Here is a 21,989-nt window from a genome sequence, read left to right on the forward strand (position 1 = left end):
CTGTAGTGTTCTACCACATTGTTTTCCATTCCCTTTTGATTTTTGATGTACTGCGCGTATGTATGAGAGTTACTTTCCCATGCTTGCACAGTAAATCAGTGCTGTTGAAGACAAGCAACAGAGAAAAGAGAATCTCAATAGCTGTTTTTTTTTTTTTTTTAAGTGTAGCAATGGAGGAAAAGAATTTCCATTTTTGTTTTATGTGCAAAATATTATAACTAGTTAGAAAACAAGCAGAGCTAGGCCACCATGCAATAACATTTATTAACTAACAAAAACAATAAAATGGCATAAAAACAGCACAGTTATAGAAACAGGGGTAAGCACTTTCAACTCATAAAGCCTTCACCAGATCCTGCATTATTACCAGTACTCCTCCCCTTTAAAGCAAAGAGCAACCAATTAAAATTCATCTAGGAAGTCTCCTCCCTTTCATCAAATACCGGATTACTGCCAGTGCTCCTCCCCTTTGAAGCAAAAAGCAACCAATTAAAATTTAAATTTTATCTAGGAAATTTCTTCCCTTTCAATAGTGCCTTCAAAAGAATCATCCCATTCATTCCAAGAAGCCAGTTGGCCTGACAAATCTGCAGTCCATCCACTCTCCAAAACCTCTGTTTTATTATATAAATCACAACCCCAAAGATTATTATGTACTAATTCTAATGCCGTAAATACAAACTTGAAGGAACCAGCACAAACAGCACAATGTGACTGCACTGTTTACAGCTACCACATTTTTTAGTATAAGAGTCATAAGACATTGGTTTTAAATTCCTTTTCTATAAATATTTATTCAAGGATGGACATTTAAATATAAACCATTGTTGGGCTTATATTATGCATCAGGGCTGACTGATGATCCACCAGTACATTCCCTAGAAGGTAGTCCATCATATGGGAAATATTGTGTGTTGGAATATGGACCATATATAGGTAAAGTTAAGAATATCTTGACTACCAATTGGAATATTATTGCTATTGATGAGGAATTAGTTAATATTTTAGGGACTGGACCCAGATTTATGTATAAGATGGGGTACAACATAAAGAAATATTTAGAGAAAAGGAATTTAAAACCAATATCTTATGACTCTTATACTAAAAAATGTGGTAGTTGTAAACAGTGCAGTCACATTCTTCAGGAAAAAAGTATAACATTGGAAAATATTAATAGTACAAAAATAATATTCAAACAAGGTAATTGTTGCACTAAGATGATTGTATATATGGCTAAATGCATGGCATGCTCAGGATTTTATATAGGAAAAACTGAGAGGAAATTTAATAAACGGATATATTCTCATTTATATAGTATCAGGACAAAAGATGAAAGGAACACTCTTTTTAGACATATTAAAAAATGTGGAGACAGGCACTATTTCAAGTTTGCTATTATTGACAGTGTTCAATTTGACATGGGAGACTTCAAGGGCCTGTTATCATACAAAGAGTATTGGTGGCAGGTTTTATTGGATGCTTCAACCCCATCAGGACTCAATCATGTTATTTCTATTAAACCTTTGCTAGCTATGGGTTGAATTTGGGTTTAGTGGCATGTGCAACAGTTAATTTGTGATTATAAGATACAAACAGGCATATCAAATTTTATATTCATTTATATTTATATTCATATATATTCACATCGTAATGATGGTATAATTTTATTACAATATTTTTATAGACAGGTAGATTTAGGACAAGATATATATTTTGGTTATTGTATATTGTATTGTTGTTTAGATTCTTATAGGTTTTCATAGGACAGTTTGGACGGATATGTAATAATTTGTTCTGTATTACCCAGGCATTATACATATAAATATTTAACACTAAAATATTTTTAAGGTTTAGATTTATATTTTATAATATATATTATACATTGTATTTGTTCACATTGTGATTAGCATAGCTAGGACTTTTATAATAATAGGTTTTGCATTAAGTGTATTTTTAGGTGTCATATACCTTTAATATGAAGCGTTGTGTATTTTGAATTTTGACGCCAAAAAGTTTATTTAACTGCGGAGAGATCTGTTTCAACTTGTTCTGAAGAAGCTTGCCATTTAGCAAGTGAAAGCGCTTAACCTTTTGAATTATTCTGTGTTTCGTTTAATAAAATTACAGTTTGGCTGAGGATACCGTTGGTTTTTGAAAACATTTGTTTCATTTGTTTCATCTGTTCCACTGGCTTTCAAAAAAGGTTATTTAACTGCTGAGAGTTTGACTGTGAATATTGCTGGTTTTTGAAGGCATTTGTTTCATTTGTTTGACTGGCTTTCGTACACACTTTTCAGCTGCTGAATTGCCGTTTTTTTGGTGAGTTTCGTCTCAAGACATTGGGACTGTCAATGTCCTATGTTTTATAAATATAAACTTATACATTCTCCTGGATATGTTTAGACAAAGCACTGGTGTCCTTTCCTAGTCTAATGTCACTGAGGTGAAGTAGAATTCTATCGTTGAACTGCCGATTAGTCTTACCAACATAAAATCCATTACAGACGATGCAAGTAACTAGATAAATAGTATTTCTGGTGTTACAATCTGCACAGGTTTTCAGCTGATATAACCCTTTAGTAACAGGATGTCTAAAAGAGTTACTACAGTAATAAAAATGGCTTGAAATTCATGTTTACATATAGCAGTGATGTCTCACAGGTTTGTGAGATTATTAAGAAGAATTGGTGCATACTAACAATGGATGACAAAATAAAGGACATAGTGGGTGAAGTTCCGAGGTTTTGCTTTAAAAATAGGAAGAATTTGAAGAGACTTTTCTGTTATAAGGATGGGGTTCCATCAAAGAAAACAACCTTGAAGAATGGGACTTTTCTCTGCAGGAAATACAGGGCATGTGCTTCAATTAACAGTAGTAACTCTTTTAGACATCCTGTTACTAAAAGGTTATATCATCTGAAAACCTATGTAGATTGTAACACCAAAAATATTATATTTGTAGCTACTTGTAACCTCTGTAATGGATTTTATGTTGGTAGACTAATCGGCAGCTCAAAGACAGAATTCTATATCACCTCAGTGACATTGGATTAGGAAAGGACACCAGTGCTTTGTCTAAACATATCCAAAAGAATGCACAACACAAGTTTATATTCATGGCATTAGAATTAGTACATGATATTCTTCGGGGTAGTGATTTATATAATAAAACAGAGGTTTTGGAGAGCCAATGGATTGCTGATTTGCAGCCTGATCAGCTCCCTGGATTGAATGGGATGATTCCCTTGAAGCCACTTTTGAAAGGGAGGAACTTCCTAGATCATCTTCTTTCGTCTGTTCTCATTAGGGGTCGCCACAGCGAATCATCTGTTTCCATTTCTTCCTGTCCTCTGCATCTTACTCTGTCACACCAACCACCTGCATGCCCTCTCTCACCACATCCATAAACCTTATCTTAGGCATTCCTCTTTTCCTGTTATCTGGTAGCTTCATCCTTAGCATCTTTTTCCCAATTTAGTCAGCATCCCTCCTCAGCACATGTCCAAACCAATGTAATCTTGCCTCTCTGGCTTTGTCTCCAAACCTTCCAACCTGGGCTGACCCTCTAATATATTTATTCCTAATCCTGTCCACCCTGTCACACCCAGTGCAAATCTTAACATCTTTAACTCTGCCACATCCAGCTCTAACTCCTGCCTTTTTGTCAATGCCACTGTCTCCAACCCATATAACATAGCTGGTCTCACTACCCTCTTGTAGACCTTCCCTCTCACTCTTACTGGTACTCGTCTGTCACAAATCACTCCTGACACTCTTCTCCACCCACTCCATTTTGCCTGTACTCTCTTCTTCACCTCTCTTCCACACTCAGCATTACTCTGAACTATTGATCCCAAGTAGTTAACCTCACCATTCCTCTATCCTCCCTCTCATTCACACACATGTATTCTGACTTAGTCCTGCTGACCTTCATTCCTCTTCGCTCTAGAGCATATCTCCATCTCTCCAGGGTCTCCTCCACCTGTTCCCTACTCTCACTATAGATCACAATGTCATCTGCAGACATCATAGTCTATGAGGTCTCCTGTCTGATCTCGTCTGTCAACCTGTCCATCACCATTGCAAATAAGAAAGGGCTCAGAGCTGATCCTTGATGTAATCCCACCTCCACCTTAAACGCATCTGTCACTCCCACTGCAAGCCTCACTGCTGTCACACTTCCTCATACAATACCACAACTCCTCTCTAGGCACCCTGTCATATGCTTTCTCTAAGTCTACAAATACACAATGCAACTCCTTCTGACCTTCTCTGTACTTCTCCATCAACACTCTCAGAGCAAACATCGCATCTGTAGTGCTCTTTCCTGGCATGAAACCATGCTGCTGATCAGTAATCATCACGTCCCTTCTTAACCTAGCTTCCACTACTCTTTCCCATAACTTCATGCTGTGACTGATCAATTTAATCCCTCTGTAGTTACTACAGCTCTGCACATCACCCTTATTCTTAAAAATTGGTACTAAAACACTTTTTCTCCATTCCTCAGGCATCCTCTCATTTTCCAAAATTTCATTAAATAATCTGGTTAAAACCTCCACTGCCATTTCAACTAAACACCTCCATGCTTCCACGGGTATGTCCTCTGGACTTCTAGATAAGATTTAAATTTTAATTGGTTGCTTTTGCTTCAAAGCGGAGGAGCACTGGCAGTAATGCAGTATTTGATGAAAAGGAGGAGACTTCCTAGATTAATTTTAATTGGTTGCTCTTTGCTTTAAAGGTAAGGAGTACTGGTAGTAATGTAGGATTTGATGAAGGCTCTATAAGTTGAAAGAGGTTATCCCTGTTTCTATGCCTGTGCTGTTTTTATGCCGTTTTATTAGTTAATAAATGCTTCTCCATAGTGGCCTAGCTTTGCTTGTTATCTAAATATTTTTGTTTGGTTGAGCAGCCTTTAGCAATCTGGAGTTTATATATTTTTTACAAATATTATAATTAGGAGACAAAAATCTGGAAATTCTGCAAAGATTTTGGACAGTTGAGAGGTACTCGAGTTTTATGGAGGGACAGCACAAAAAAGAAGTAAAATCCAGAGCATTTCTGGGTTTTTTTAATATTTATTTTTGAGAATGTATCTAATTTTTCTCCCGTTTAGCACTGTCCCTCCATAGCGTATTCCAGTAGAAAAGTCTGGCTGCTCAATGGTACTTTAGCAGACGGACTTTATTCTATTTGGATATGCTTGATTTACAATTGGCATACTGTTTGGGCTATCCAGTCAGCATGCTTGTTTTTGAATAACAATGATCTGTTATTGTATAATTTACTTTATATTACAAGGAAGTCCATTCCATAACAGAGGGATTTTTTGGGATATATATCAATCTCACCAGCAGGTCCTGTTTATGTTCTGGTGGCAGTTAAGATCTCTTGAAAAAGTGCTTAGAATGTTTTTATTTTGCAGATGATTAAGAGGTGGCATAGGACTGGATCATTTGATGTTCTGTAGGTCAGACAGATGTCACCTCTAGAGTCTGTAGAAAACAAGCTAGAGTGAGACAGCACTTTGACAGTCAGGGTAGCTCAATAAAGACACTCATGTTCTTACTTTTTAGTGAGGAAATGCTGTGGTTTATCATGCTGGATCAAATGCTTAGACATGTACATAGCAAATGGGCCACTGCACTGTGTTATGGACTTGAGACAGGAGTAGAGAGGAATGATAAGTTCCTTCAGTCTTGAAGAAATACCCCTGGTGATTAGTCTGGCTAGGTAAAAAGATTTCCTAACAACTGTGGATACATGGTGATCAAACGATAGTTCATTATTAATGAAAGTGCCTAGGTCTCTAATGACTCCGTCAACTTTCAAAGGAATATCACTTGTGTGGTAAGTGCATGGGTGCCCAGTTTTGCCAAAGGACACAGTGTTACATTTCTTGGCATTTAGTTTTAAGTTGTGGTCTGGGCACCACTTACTGGAGCATGTTAGTCCCTGAAAAATCTGGAAATCAGATGGGCTTTAATGACAGCTTCAAATTTGCAATCATCTGCAAACTTGATCAGCCACAGACCCTTGATATCAGCCTTGACATAAAAGAAATAAATACCAAGGAGGAGGGGTCCTTTGGGGACACCATGGATAACTACTCTTTAGAGTGTGTTTCCCACAGTCATATATTTGGTCCTGTCTGTTAGCCTGTTTGCTATCTAGCAGGAAACACAGAGGTTTACATTTAGATTGATTAGTTTATCAAGAATGCCAGAATGCTGGACAGTATCAGAGGCTTTGGACATGTTCAGATAGGCAATGTGAACCAATTTGTCTGAGTCTAATGCATCAGTGACTTGATCAAAGAAGTCTATTAGTTTCAGGAGTCTGGATTTGCCTTTAGCAAACTCAAATAGGCTTGAGTCCAGGGTTTGTAGATTGTGTATGTCCTTGTTAATAAGTTATATAATGACACATTCCATTGCTTTGGAGAGAAGTCTGGGGAAACATATAGGTTTATAGTTTCCTGGACCAGAAGTGTTTCCCCCTTTGTGGAGTGGGAAAATCATGACAGTTTGACAACAGCTTTTTTGGATAGGGAGTATATGGAAAATACAGTTACGGAATTGGTTACAGATTTGAAACAAGAAGTTAATAAAAATATACATCCAATTTTTTTCAGAAGCCTATGTTAAGGAGCACAATAATAATAAATAGCAGATTAATATGACTAATAATAGTAATAGTTCCTTTAGATGTATTTTGCCATATGATATGAATACTAATAAAGTACAGAACATCATAAAAAAACACTGGAACATGTTAAAATGTACCAGCATTTAAAGACATATATTTGGAACATTTGTCTTTTGGTTATAAAAATCAAGCAAGTTTGAAGTACCATTTATGTTATAAAGAACAACAGCAATATAACACATGTAGTACATTTAGTAAAAATGGCACACAAAAATGTTATAATTGTCTTTTTTGTAAATATATTTTTACAGGTACATCTTTCATTCATCCTGTTACATCTAAAGTGTTTTATTTGAAAACTAATGGGGCATGTAATACTACAGATATAATATATATGGCTAAGTGCTCCAAATGTAATGCATTTTACATAGGCAAGAGCAATACGAAACTGAAAGATAGGATAGGTGAACACCTTTTGGAAATAAGAAGGAAGTTAGACACTAATACTTTATATTGACATGTTAAAAATACAGATGATGCACATGTATTTAACTTTTTTATTTTACAGAACATTAATAAATCAATTGGGGGGGTTGACTTACTCAATGATACAGAGTTGTTAAAAAATAAGTGGATATTATGTTTTAAAACATATCAATATCCAGGCTTAAAAGATTACTTTAGTGTAAGATATTAGAAATGTTTTAATTGTATATGTCTCCTTTTTAGATGTAGGGCAGGATTCACAAAGCCACCGTGTAAGAGTTATAACTCTTACACGGAGGCAGTGGGTAAGCAGTGATGTCAGCATGCTTTGCATATTCATGAGAGCATGCTGAATCACACCTAAGGCTAACACGGTCCGTGTAAGACAGTAGAGGGTGTTTCCGTAGGCCGAGCCCTGTAAGCGGACACGCCCCCAGAAAAGGAAAAGTGCCCAAAGAGCAATAGGAAACTGAAAGATAGGATATGTGAACACCTTTTGGAAATAAGAAGGAAGTTAGACACTAATACTTTATATTGACATGTTAAAAATACAGATGATGCACATGTATTTAACTTTTTTATTTTACAGAACATTAATAAATCAATTGGGAGGGGTTGACTTACTCAATGATACAGAGTTGTTAAAAAATAAGTGGATATTATGTTTTAAAACATATCAATATCCAGGCTTAAAAGATTACTTTAGTGTAAGATATTAGAAATGTTTTAATTGTATATGTCTCCTTTTTAGATGTAGGGCAGGATTCACGAAGCCACCGTGTAAGAGTTATAACTCTTACACGGAGGCTGCAGTTAAACGGAGTGATGTCAGCATGCTTTGCATATTCATGAGAGCATGCTGAATCACACCTAAGGCTAACACGGTCCGTGTAAGACAGTAGAGGGCGTTTCTGTAGGCCGAGCCCTGTAAGCGGACACGCCCCCAGAAAAGGAAAAGTGCCCAAAGTAAACACCCACGACAGAGTCCACGGAAATGTGAATAAACACAACACAACACATGCCCCCACAGACTGTGAACAGAAAATATATAAATAAACATGTTATATATTTTTTTTAAATTGTAAAAATGTTTAACCGTGAGTGCACTCGTTTGCTGGCGTGCCTAAGCAGCTACAGTTAGCAGTCAGTGGGAAAGCATATAAAAACTAAATATGCAAAGTAAGCCAAGAAGCAATAGCGTAGCGGTAGAGATGTTGGCTGAAGAGCAGGCATTCATGGTTCGAGCCCCCACAACACCAATTTTTTATTTTCAGCAAAATAAGCACGAAACAAGTCTCTGACAAATATGTACACATAAAATCACATTTTATGTAAAATGTAATGAAATAGCCCATTTATATTGAAGAAATGTGAGGTAACAAAAGAATAAAAATTGCCAGATGTGCCCATAGCTGAGCTACAGTTTAAAAGGGTGAGTGCATCTGCCCGTACGTGAGCAGTGGTTTAATTGGTGCAAAATGAGTGCCCGTAGCTGAGCAGTGGTTTAACACGCTGAATCTAAGTGCCCCTAGCTGAGCTGAGCGTAATATGCATGCCGATAGCCAAATGAGGCTTAAACCAGCGTACCCCGTTTGCGTGGAGCTGCACACCGCACAAACAAGCTAACCAAGGGGCAACGTTGGGCAAGCCATATCAAAACTGCCTTTACACAGACACACCCCTCAGCATGTCTAGACAGTCATGAAAAATAAAAAGTAGTGGCCAGGTTCGAACCCAGGATACTATACACCATAGTCAAGGTACCAAACCACTAAACCATGACAGCAGTACATATACATGCAATAATAGCTAATATATAGGAATGAATACAAACTGGAGCATGACAATGCAGGTTTACTGAAGTTGATACAATTAAACAGACTATATAAGCCCCATAGGCGGGAATACACAGCATAAACGATTGTAGAACTGAACTGCAGGCAGAATGAAAGGAGTAGGAGAGGGTAGTTGCTTTCGAGCACAGAGGTGGGGTGTTGAGGAGTCCAGGTACATGGTCTGGCTCCTAGTCCACAACCATGAGGCCCAACTCATGCAGGGCCAGGTCCTCTGGGGAGCATACAGAGCTGAGGCGTGGGACCGGTTGGCTCATGATCTCACCAGTGCCACAAGGATTCCAAGGACTGGTGAGCAGGTCCATCACCACCATGCGGACCTGAAGAGACGCAAGCAGGACCAACTGAACCTTTGGATCCAGGAGGCCTGGCAAATGCCCAACACCCCGCTACTGAGTAAGTTACATTTAATTATGTATGTAAGAAATTAAACTAGCTGATATTATGGAGATGTGTATTCCAATATTACTTCATTTAAATTACAGCTGCAGGTGTCCGTTCTGCGAACCGCAGAGCCTATGGCAATAGGCTGGTGTGATTGCACCACCAGGCAGGTCAGTAATCCACTACCAGTAACTGTAAAGAAATATAAATGTATGACAGTCAGCAAAAGAGTGCAGTGTAGTCACTAAGGAATAAAATGTGCAAGTAACAGTGTGAAAGTGTCTGCAAGTATTGCTTGATTACAAAAGTGTGTTTCAGCCTGTAAGCCCAACAGAAAAATGAAAATGTCTGACATAAATTCTGAAATAAAAATCCCCCACCTGTAAGAAAATAGTACACAACCTGCAGCAGGCTGAAAAGTATGCTGCAGAAGATGATGAAATCACATGTGTGAAATATATCCCTGTTGAAATACTGAAACATGACAGAAGTGAGACTGCTGGAAAGGATTGTAATAACTACAGGTAAAGCATGTCAATAAAGTCTAGAAGTAAGTACCATCCTGAATAGTAAAATGAAAATAAGTGAGAGAGTGTGAGAAAGTGTCATGAATCCAGCAATACAGTAGTAATAACCCCTGAATAAAGTATACTACAGTCAAGACAGAATGAAATGCATGTGAGAATCCAAACCAAACAGCAAAATCTGTTCAAAGTGTTGCTGCATCTGGAATGTGTATCTCAAAATCTGGATATGTTGCTCTCAGTCTGCAATATGCAGATAGTATGACTGTCTGATATACCAAACATCCACACTTGTCTACAGGTATATAAAGCAAATGTAGCAGGATGATGTAGCTGAACAAAGCTAGATATGAAATGTGCATGAAGAACAATAAAATGTATATTGATGTTGCAGTAACAGTCCTATCACCAAGTTGAAATAGTTATCATATAAGAAACTGTAGTTAGAACAGTAGTGTGTATATATCTGTAGCTATTAGAACTGTACAGCATATGTATTGGTATTTGAAGGTGTTAATATTATTTTCTTCACCCCACCCTATAACCACATATAACCCATTCCACTGTTGGGTCATATATATTTGCATGTCCGTTAATGCATCTGCCCTGTTCATACATCCAAACCTGATGGCCTGTTGCCATCAATTAACCCTGCATGTTGTTGGACTGTGTATTGCTGTTCAAATTATGCATGTGTTATGCATGCTGTTCAATGGTGTGAATATCTGGGTGTTTGGTTAATGGGAATACTAATGCATGCTGTTACAACTAATTGTGAATGGTATTATATGTCACTAACCCAAACTGTCATGACATAATGCAAAACATAGGATGACAGGGAAGGCGGGTTCCAGCGGACCCACCTCTCCCACCTCAGCTGGCGAGTGCACCTGGCACTAGTGCCGAGTCTGGACCCTCCTCCAGTGGCCCTGTGCCACCTGCGGGTGGAAGCGCTGTAGGGGATGGGCCCCCCCCCCCTCTGCAAGTGTGGCTGGAGGAGAACCACCACTCATCCTCCGTAGCATCCGGACTGTGTTGCATAGGGAGATTCGGGACTCTGTTCTCGAGCCCCTACGCCAGCTTGAGGCACGGGTGGCACAACTTACGGGCATGCCTGTTGCCAGGCCTACACAGCCCCCAACACAGCCCCGTCCTGGGCAGTGAAGGAACAATGGCAACTGCCTATGTGTGGGGATATCAGTTCCACTGTTGCCATCTGTGGGCTCATGGGCTCTGGATATCCAAACCTCCGTCCCCGTCAATTGTGTAACCCCCCCACACGTGTCATACACCGCCCCTGTATGTGTCTTGTTTGTCTTGTCTGTTTACCTATCCAACCTACCGCCCCAGCTGTACCGACTTACTTCACCTGACATACCACTCTCACCTGAAAAAAAAAAAAGGGGGCACTCTGTACCCACAAAAAAATTACGCCCCATACATAGCTGCCCATTCCGCACATATGTCTACCAGACATGTAAACTATCAATTACAATTGGCTGTACAACAAGTATTACTGTTGTCCTTACACCTCTCTCAGGGGTGGAAGGTATCAAATGTCACACCAAATTACAAACATATGCACAGCTGTTGGTGATGAAGGAATGGGCAGCTATGGGCCTTACCTATATCCCTCCTGCAAAGCCCAAGCTTGTTTCCCTACTGTCTTACCCTCTTTGTGACCCCTTTTTCACCACTTTCCTGTCTCCCCATTTTCATTTCTTTCAAAGAAAATAGCGGGTGTCTTGCAAGAGTAACCACGTTTAGCGGTTGTAGCGGGTGTGCGCTTGTGTCGGAGCTAAACACCAGGGCACATCGTGAGCTCCGCAAACCAGCGCTAACCGGTTACAACTGCTTAAAAGTGCCTTAGTCACTTTGATTGACAGGTCTTGTAGTCAGATCAGAAGCAAAATAAAATCCCACTGGCAGTCCAGACAGGACCTTGGAAACAGTAGTCTGCATGACTTACCACTAAGCCATGACTCTTATACAAGAACATTGTGCTAAAATAAATATATCATGTAATAGTAGGAATGAATGTAAAGGGAATATAGATGTGCAGTACACAAAGCATGTCATTTAGAATTACTGTCAAAACTAGTGGATTTCCATAATAGTAGTGTGTGAACAGAAACAGCCATGCTAGTTGGTAGCTAGTAGGTAATAATGTCACTATGGCACCTTGCAAGCCACACACATACTCACATCAGGATAATTACTGTACATACCCCACAACCTCTTACAGGAACACATCCGGACCAAATAATAAAATATGTGGAGCAAAGGCCCAAAACCAGGGACACATTACAAATAATGTTACAACAAACGCAGACAGTTCAGAGAGTAACAGGGTCTGCATTTTGTGGGATGTTTGGAAGGGTATGAAGTCTGAAACTTGAATGTTTGCCACTATATTCTGACTTGAGCCCAGAGTGATTTGCCAGAAAAAGCTGTGCATGAGATATTGACCAAAATATGAGGCAGAAATGTGGACAACCTGCAAATATTTGTACACATGAGAGGTCTGACACCACCATATTTGAATAGTTAAGAGACTAGACGTAGCAACAGTGAATGACTTACAGGGATGCGCCACAGACTCCATGTGAAATGTACAAACAGTAGGCAGAAAGGTGTAACAACACATGCAATGGTAACTATGGAGTCCTGAAAGTATTCACCACTTGCATGGCAGAATAAGTGTAGTAATACATATGCTCATGCTAACCCACAGTCACAACTGCAGCATACCAGACAATTTAATGGGTGTACCCCACTGATATGTACCATTCCATGAGGCAGATAAAAGATGAACCTGAAAGTCTCTGGGGCCTGCTCAGCAGCATACTCAAATACCTAATAGATGTCAAGGCCCACACCATGGCCAGACCACACTGCATGCTGTAACACCCTAGCAGATATAGCAAGCATTCCAAGGTGTGAATGTACATGGAAAATAGGAAAGCTACAGCAGCACACTACAGTCAGGACACCTAGCAGGCATACAAGTAGTGACTGTAAAGGGCAAATATTGAAGCTTTAGCAACAAAGTGCAAGCAAAAGTGAAAGGAAAGCACACACACACACATTAACAGTAGTAGTAGTTGTAGGTGACAGTGTACATACACAGTTAGTACAGGAAACTGGAGAAATAAATGGAGGAATGTTAATCTACAACACAGCTGGAAATATGAGAGAGATACCAACCTTTACACTCACAGAACATTGTCCACAGCATAACAGCATGGTCCCTGCCCTTAAAATCTGAAAGGGCTACGCCAATCTCACATACCCTTTTATAGCACTGTTCTGAAATCACAGTGAGAACTGCAATCAGTACACAACTGGCTGCATGCAATTAGCAAATGCTGGCTTACAATTGGTGCAGAGGCCATCACATGGGCATATGCAGATACCTACAAAAGTATGCTGTACTCCCAGTCCACACATGCAATACTTTCATTGCACCCTGAGGAGGACGTGAGAGACAGACAGACAGACAGAGAGAGAGAGAGAGAGAATTGAAATCAAGCAGACACAAACAAATTGTTCAGCAACAGCCACCTGAAAGCTGACAACTGGGAAGTGGAGCAGCAGGACAGAAAACCAGACGGCAACACAAGCAGCTGTGACAAACACAGGTAATGTAAAGTAATACTATAAAGGTCTACATACTGTGAACCCTCCATATGTGTCATTGGTCTGTATCCATATGTATATGAAGATGTGTAAAGGGCAGGGGACATACAGCAACTATCAGTGAAGGCTGTACATACATTTGTATGTGAGAGCATCTATGTGCACATATCAATGTAGGTTGACTGTAGGTTGTAGTGCAATGTACAAAGTAGGTTTTGCAGTTATGTATGTTTAGCAGTATGTTAGTGTGTGTATACAGTATGGTAGACAAACATGTTGATATACCTGTCTATCATATGGATGTATGTATGTCAGCATATGTATGTATGTATATATATATATATATATATATATATATATATATATATATATATATATATATATATATATATATATAATATGCATATATGTATACAATCATAGAGAGATGTAGGAATACATAGACAGATGTAGATAAATAGAATATGTACAAACATATATATGTAATGCACACATACAGTTATAGACATATGTAGATACATATACATACACAGACTGATCTGACTTTCTACAGGTATGACTGTATATGACGACCTCAACACACCCTTTCCCACCCCCTCTGTGTCCCCCCCTCTCCACATCTATAGCAATATATGTACATCAATATATATATGTGTATATGTATACAGACATATATATATATATATATATATATATATATATATATATATATATATATATATAGATAGATAGATAGATATATCTATATACACACATATATATATATATATATATATATAGAGAGAGAGAGAGAGAGAGATGTACATAAATTCTGAGTGAGGCACATGTGTACAGATGTATTGCAACAGGTGCCTGGTGACAAAGGCATGGAGTGAACACCAGTGTCAAAACCGGAGTACCATACCACATTTCAAATCACCTACACCAGTAACCACCAGATATGTGATTGGCTGCCCACCACTGCATGTGTCAGGGGTGAACAGGGTCATAAATGTGTACAATAGTGGCCCCAATGATATTCACAGTAGCACACTATTCCTGGAATACCTGCACATGGTATGTGTCAGCAGACATGGTGTGTCAGCTATGGATATGTAGGTCGGTGTACCCCTCCACACCACATAATGAATGCCATGGTATGGACCTCACATGACAGCTACAGATATGGAGAAGGACACAGTGACATGTACAATACTGTGACAATGCACTCAAACACATTACCAATGCACAGTGACTGACAACACCACAGAGTACACATATACTACCTAGATAGAGGTTACCACTACCGGATTTACATACGTAAGTCACACCCATGACAGATGTCCAACAACCATAGTAACACCTCACACCATCCACAACCTAAATGACTGCTGTGTGTCGTCCATGCCACTGCAATAGAGAGCACCTGTGGAGGTAAAAGTTCCTACCCACAGATAAGACATACCCTGCAATAAACCACACAGTGTTAAGAAGCAAGACTCCCCATGAGTACATGTTACACATACCCCTGCTGAATGTTAGTCAGATAGGTAATATGCTGTATGAGTCACCCTGTGTAACTGTGTGACAGCAGCAGGTACCATCACACCACATGTGTCACAATGGTCAGGGTAGCAGAACAGTATGCTGATGTAGTCCCAGAGGCAATAGCATATTGTATAGTATTGTATTGTAATGTAATGTATTGTGTTGTATTGTATTGGTATGTTGAGGTGCCTCCTTCGTGGAGTGGAACCACTGCTGATGTGCGCCAGTGTACAGGTACATATCCTGTAGTCAGACTAGTGTTACTTAGCACTTCTATATGTGTGTTTAGCTCCTGTCAGAGTTTATGTAGCATGCAACTGGGGATACCATCAGGTCCCATTCATGTTGTGTATTCTGCTTTCCTGAGGGCGGCTCTCACCTGGACATCTGTGATGACAGGGAGGTTACAGTCAGCTGGGATAACTATGTCTTATTTTGGGGGAGAGGGCGGGGTGACACCTGCACTGAACCTGCCTGCCACAATGTTGTCAATATCTGTGGTGTCAGTGAAATATTTGTTGTTGTGTACTAACTATGGGCATAGAGGATGGATTCTGACCAGGTTGCTAACATAACTGAAGAAGGCCTTCTGGTTACCTGTAGTGTCCCTCTTGATTTTCCTCTCAACGTTGTGCATGGATGTTTGTATGATGGAAAATAGATCCTTACTAGTGCTGCTCAGACATGCCCTCCCTTTATGGAATTATGCTCTGTCTTGCAGTAGCTTCCATCTTCTGTAATACAATCTGTCTATGGCTGGGGTCCACCAGACAGGATGCTGTCCCTTTGTGGAGAGTGTCTTGGTCATATATGGGATTGCATGATCCATGCATTCTCGGAGACGTCTGTAGAAAGCAATTGTGTAGGGGTCAGCATTGTGGGTTGTATCTGCCACTGGCCCAGTGGGCTGAAAGGATACCATGTCACTGTTACAAAATGTAAAGTTTGCATCTGTAATGTTATTCACTATAGTCATTTGTGCTGGTGGTGGAGGTGGGATATGTATATCCAGGACAATTAGTGTGTGGTCAGCTCACAGTAGTTGATGATGTAGGCCATACAGTACCTAGATACAAACCCCCAGAGTGAGGAGGTGCTCTTGACCTGAATCAGTGTTCTGACTGCTGGGGTTTGGTAGTATGTCGTATGGAGTGTGCCAGGTACTGTTGCACAGTTGCTGGCTGAGCACTGATACCTGGCCATTTACATGTGTATCCACCAATAGACAGACAGATGCTATATGTGTGAGATATGTTGTATCATAACAGTCGAGTAGCATGTGTAGTATGTGTGCCAAAGTCTGCTGACATATAATGCTGATATCAGGTTATTTTCTTTTTCAGTTACATGGCTCACCCGCGGAATCCCGCTTACTCCACAGCTGAGGATGAGGAGATACACCAGAGCCTGGTACGGGATTATGCAATACTCTTTCCCGCACCAGCCAGAATCAGCAGGAGAGGGCTGCACTGTGGCAAGACCTGGTCCGTCGGGTAAATGACGTAGGCACGCATAATAGGACATATGAGCAGGTACGACATCACTGCAGGGATTTAATCAGACATGTCCGTCAGCGTGCATCGGATATCCACAGGCAACAGGTCGCCACAGGTGGTGGAGTGGCTACACATCCCCCACTCACCAGACTGGAGGGACTACTCATGAGTGTAGTGGCTCCAGTCCACCAGCAACAACAACAGCAGCAGGCATGTATTATGATGAAGGCTGGAGCCACGCAGCAGCAAGACAGTGAACGTGCAGGTAATATGCCATATGTATAGTTGACTGTTGTGTACACTGGTAGTTAATGCATGTGTGAGGTGTGTCCTTGGTTTGTAGCTGTCACCATAGTATTTAATGTGCAAGTGTGATATCCTCAATATTAGCAGCTGACCTGTGAAAGGCGACTGTTGTACTACTGACCTGTATCATACTCAGTAACACTGGCACAGTTGTGCCCACTGACATTAGTTTCTTCACGTCTGCAGGTCCCTCCGGTGTAACAGCAATGCAGCCTATCCATGCTGTTGAGTGTGTATTAACAATTCCTGTAATAGTCTTGATAGTAATAGTAACATTTGGCTCACTTAGTAGTGCTCTTTGTATGCATGTAGGTGTGTCTGTGTCTGTGTGTTGATATCATGCATACTGAGTACTGTACAATTGTGTGAAACTGTGTGCATGTGTGCATGTGTGCACCTGTGCATGTGTGCATGTGCGCATGTGTGCACCTGTGCATGTGTGCATGTGCGCATGTGTGCATGTGCGCATGTGCGCATGTGTGCATCACTAGTAATGTGTAGACATTGTAAACTGTGTTTCCTGTTTCCCTCCCACAGGTTCTGGTGCTGCTCTGGTGTCATGTAGCAGGGAACCTGAATCAGGTGCCATGGTTACTGATAATGATGACATCTGTGTAATGGCACAGGAAGGTCTGCCAGGGTCCGCCATTGGTCAGCCGATTGACAGTACACAGCTGTTGACCCCATCAATGCGCACAGTTATCCTGCCAATACACCCTTTGTCACCAATGTCCCTAGGTGATGGACAGCATACAGTGGGCATTGACCAGGGTAATGTGGTATCTGTGGCACATGCCTCCCCACACAGCAGCCATGGGCATGGCCCAGAGATGGTACCACACAGACAGATGTCCAGGGGTTATCGTGGGAGCATATGTGTAGTTATAGTATCATGTTGTTAACAGTACTGTGTGATGAATTAATTGTGGGTATATCACAGCATGCCTGATGCAGTAAGGGTGTGATTGTCATGTACTGTTGTCTACACCCATGGTAAGTACCATAGTGTATCATCTGCACATGTTGGCATACTGGTGGTAATGATGTCAACAGAAGGCTACATACATAGGTAGCACAGGGGATAAGGTAATGAATGTAGTAATACGCAATGATGGACATGTAAACTGCAAGTGGCATGTTGCCCACACTGGACTCTGCAATGCTGATGTTTGAGGATGTTGATATGTGTGCAGTACTACACGACTGGTACAGGACACACAGGAGCACCCTAGCACTGCAAGGTCACATCTCATACCATGCTAGACAGCCCCAACACACAAAACTAACTGTCACAGGAGGGAGACTCCCCATATATGTCAGGGATTCTGTGGTGGCAGGCCAGGTAGCATACATCCTACTAAGTATGGAACCACTGAGTGAAGGCTGAGTGTCTGTTATTTGACATGTGTATTACTGCAGTTATGAGCACATGGGTTTCCATCCAGTTATTGTACATCCTGACAGTACATGGTCTGTACACTTGTGTGCGCTGAGACTGGACCCTAGCCATCTGAACCGTGTATTTCCATGTACATGTGCATAGTGCCTGCATATTTGCAGTGTTACCTACTGGAAGTGGTACAGCTTGTTTGTTGTACAATGGACTACATGCAGCCCTGTTTACTGTAGCTTTGTTTGCATGCATGTTTGCTTGCAATTACCCTAGAATACTGATCACACCTGCAATGCATAGTTATAGAGCTTCTGTGGACTCCTAGTGCCATCTGCATAGCTTACTGTATGTATGTCCATGTCTCACTTGACAGAATGTCACTGTTTGTCCTGTTTACATGTACATTGCCTGTGACACAGTGCATATGCCTTACCTGGCATGTGTCCACGTGAGCAGTCATATATGCTACTGCTAATTAATCACAGGCACTACACCTTCACATATTCATCTTCTGTTGAACCACCTGCTTCGCTAGGGACAGCCTGCACCTGTCACCCCTGGGCTTTCAGATATTGACAAAGGCTCTTGCTACCCCCATAGTGCCTATGTTAGGCAAGGCTCAAATGACAAACCCACCTTCATAGGTATCACAAGGGATAAGAAACTAAGAGTAATGCTACCCAACGCCAGAAGTCTAAACCTCAAGATGCATGCACCCGACACTCTCCTGGAGAACATCGATATCTGTGCAGTAACAGATGCCTGGTTCAGGGCTACTGAGAGCACACCAGCACTACCAGGTTAAACCTCATACCATGCTTTTCAGCCCCAAAACTTGGAACGAACCACAAATGGAGGGGGGGTATTAATATTCATCAAAGATACCCACACCTCCAGGTTGGTGGCAAAGCACCACGCATCAGAGACTATCCATGTGCAACTAACAATGGGTGAAACTGCCTTCCAGGTTATAGCCTGCTACAGACCACCCTCCCAAACCCAAGAACTGCACTCGGCCGTCCTGTGAACAGTGAAAATATGAAGGTCTCTCCAAACACCATTATATTGGGCGACGTCAACTACCCAAACATGGACTGGGAGCATGACTCTAGCTCCAACACCCTAGGCCAAAGATTCCTAGAATATATGAGCTCAAATTCTATGGAACAACTTGTTACCACTCACACAAGAAGGGGAAACATACTGGACCTGATCATCACCAACATGGGGACTCTATGCTCCAGACCAGAAGTGTATCCCTCACTGGTAAGATCGGTCCATAAACTAATCTCACTGGATATTCACATCCTGACCCCACCCCCTGCCCAGAACACCACAGTGAACAACTTCTCTAAAGCAAATTCACACTCCTCAAAACAGAGGTGGAAACCTTCAAAGCCCCCCGGGCCTGTGGAAACTACAGACCAGACCGCAGATTCCTCTATAAACACATTCTATGGACGCCTTCTGGAATGCATGGATCATGTGATCCCAAATAAAACCAAGACCCAATCCTCCAAAGGCAGACGTCCTGTCTGGTGGAGCCCAGCCATAAACATACTACACAATAAAAGGAGGAAGCTACCAAATGATACAGCAAATTCACAAATAGGGAAGGCATCACTGATCAGTATTAGCAAATAACTACAGGCACTCATAAGATTGTCTAAGGCCAGCTTCGACAGAAATTGCACAGGACACTAAGGATAATCACAAGGCTTTCTTTAGTTATGTTAGGAACCTGGGTGGTAATTCCCAGATATGCTCAGAGGTAGTCCAAAATGTCAATAGAAACACCAAACCCACAGACATTGCCAACATTCTAGCTGACAGGTTCAGTGCAAACTTCTCACCCCCCTCCACACTGAAAGGGCAAATATGTATCCCAGCAGAGTGCTGCCCCCTGACATCTCAGACGCTCAGGTAAGAGCCGCCCTCTCCAAAGCAATACACACTGCATCAATGGGACGAGACAGTGTCCCGGGCTGTGTCCTACATGACCACCAAGACGTGCTACTACCAAACATAAACCTACTGTTCAATCCCAGACTTACTACAGGATATGTGTCCAAACCGAGTGTACAGCAACAGTGGTCCCTCTACAGAAAGGTGGTGCCTCAACGGATCCTGGACACTATCACCCCATAAGCCACACTAGCTTGGTCTGCAGAGCTATGGAAAGGATCATCATGGACCACATAGATATAGATATTGCAGACCTACAGACTCTGGTTCATATTCAGTTTGGCTTTGTTAAGGGCAGATCCTGCCTCTCAAACCTGGTTGATTTCTTTGAAACAGTCACCAAGGCCATTGAGGAGGGGAAGGTGGTTCACACAGCCTACCTGGACCTCGCAAAAGCCTTCAAAACAATACCCCACTCAGGCATTCTAGAGAAGCTCACAAGCTTAAATATAAGCCCCTATGTCACTAGATGGATTGCACACTGGCTCAAGGACAGAACCCACATGGTTAGAATTGCTGGAGCCATGCCAGACTCCAAACCAGTTACGAGTTGTGTCCCACAAGGCTCAGTCCTGGGACCTCTCTTGTTTGGTATATATTTATCGGAGGTACAGGCCAACACGGAAGGACTGTGGCTGACCAAATATGCAGATGACTGCAAACTGGCCGCCATAATCGACTCTCCAGCCGACACAAGCATCTTCCAAAGGGGCATCATAGAAACAGACAACTTGTGCCAGAGCCATGGCCTCCAGCTGAATGCAAAAGTGTGTATAGTCATCCTCTTTGGCTAAAACAAAGTGCCCACAAAGTACCACATAGGTGGTACTCCATTATGTACAGAAGAAGTAATTAGGGACCTGGGGACTCAAGTTGATAGAAATCTCTCATTTGACAACCACGTGGCCAAAGTGGTTAGAAAAACATTTTATATAGCCCACCCCATGATGAAGGGATTCACATCTACATCAGGGGAGGACATCGTGCCTCTTTACTCATCCCTCATCAGGCCCATAATTGAGTACAATCCCCCTGTCAGGATGTACCTTACCAGACACCTGCAGCAACTGGAAAAACCCCACGAGTACCTCACCAAGAGGATCAAAGGGCTCAAACAGATGCCATATGCTGACCGGTTAAATAAACCCCAGCTCTACTCAGTGGCATACCGCCTGTTCAGAGGTGATCTGTGCCTAATGTATAACACCATGTCAAACCCGGAATTAATGGGCATGCTGCACCTGAGAATATCCAAATCCCATCGGGATACACACTTGAGAGACCTGAGCCTCAGCACTGAAATAAATAGGACATGCTGGGGGGACAGATTCATAACCCAGAGGCTCACTTCACTCTGGAATAAAATCCCAGTCCAGGTTAGGAAGAGTCCCTCACTGACTCTCTTCAAGAGGAATCTTGATGAGTGGATGGGACATTGTAGGTTTACCCCGGGTATCACTTCTGTGTCACTGTTAGACAGAGGCACAGTATACTAACCTCTGAAAAGGGCATGGCAAGATATATTTACATTGGATGGCGACAGCCAAACACATTCTGGCTAGGTTCTTAAATGCCCTAGGGCAGATTTCCTAGTATGACGCTATGAACCTATGTACCTTGTTCCCCATTAGCCCTATGTGCTGTTAATCACCATGGCAATCACAATACTATGGTAGCATGTTCAAAGGTCAGTTGTCAGTCACCTCTATGCTACAGTTGTGGGATATGTGGGTCATGTGGCAATGTCACAGCTGCCACATGTACA

This window comes from Protopterus annectens, chromosome 5.part0, assembly GCF_019279795.1.
Source record: "Protopterus annectens isolate FY-2018-M chromosome 5.part0, PAN1.0, whole genome shotgun sequence".
NCBI lineage: Eukaryota > Metazoa > Chordata > Ceratodontiformes > Protopteridae > Protopterus > Protopterus annectens.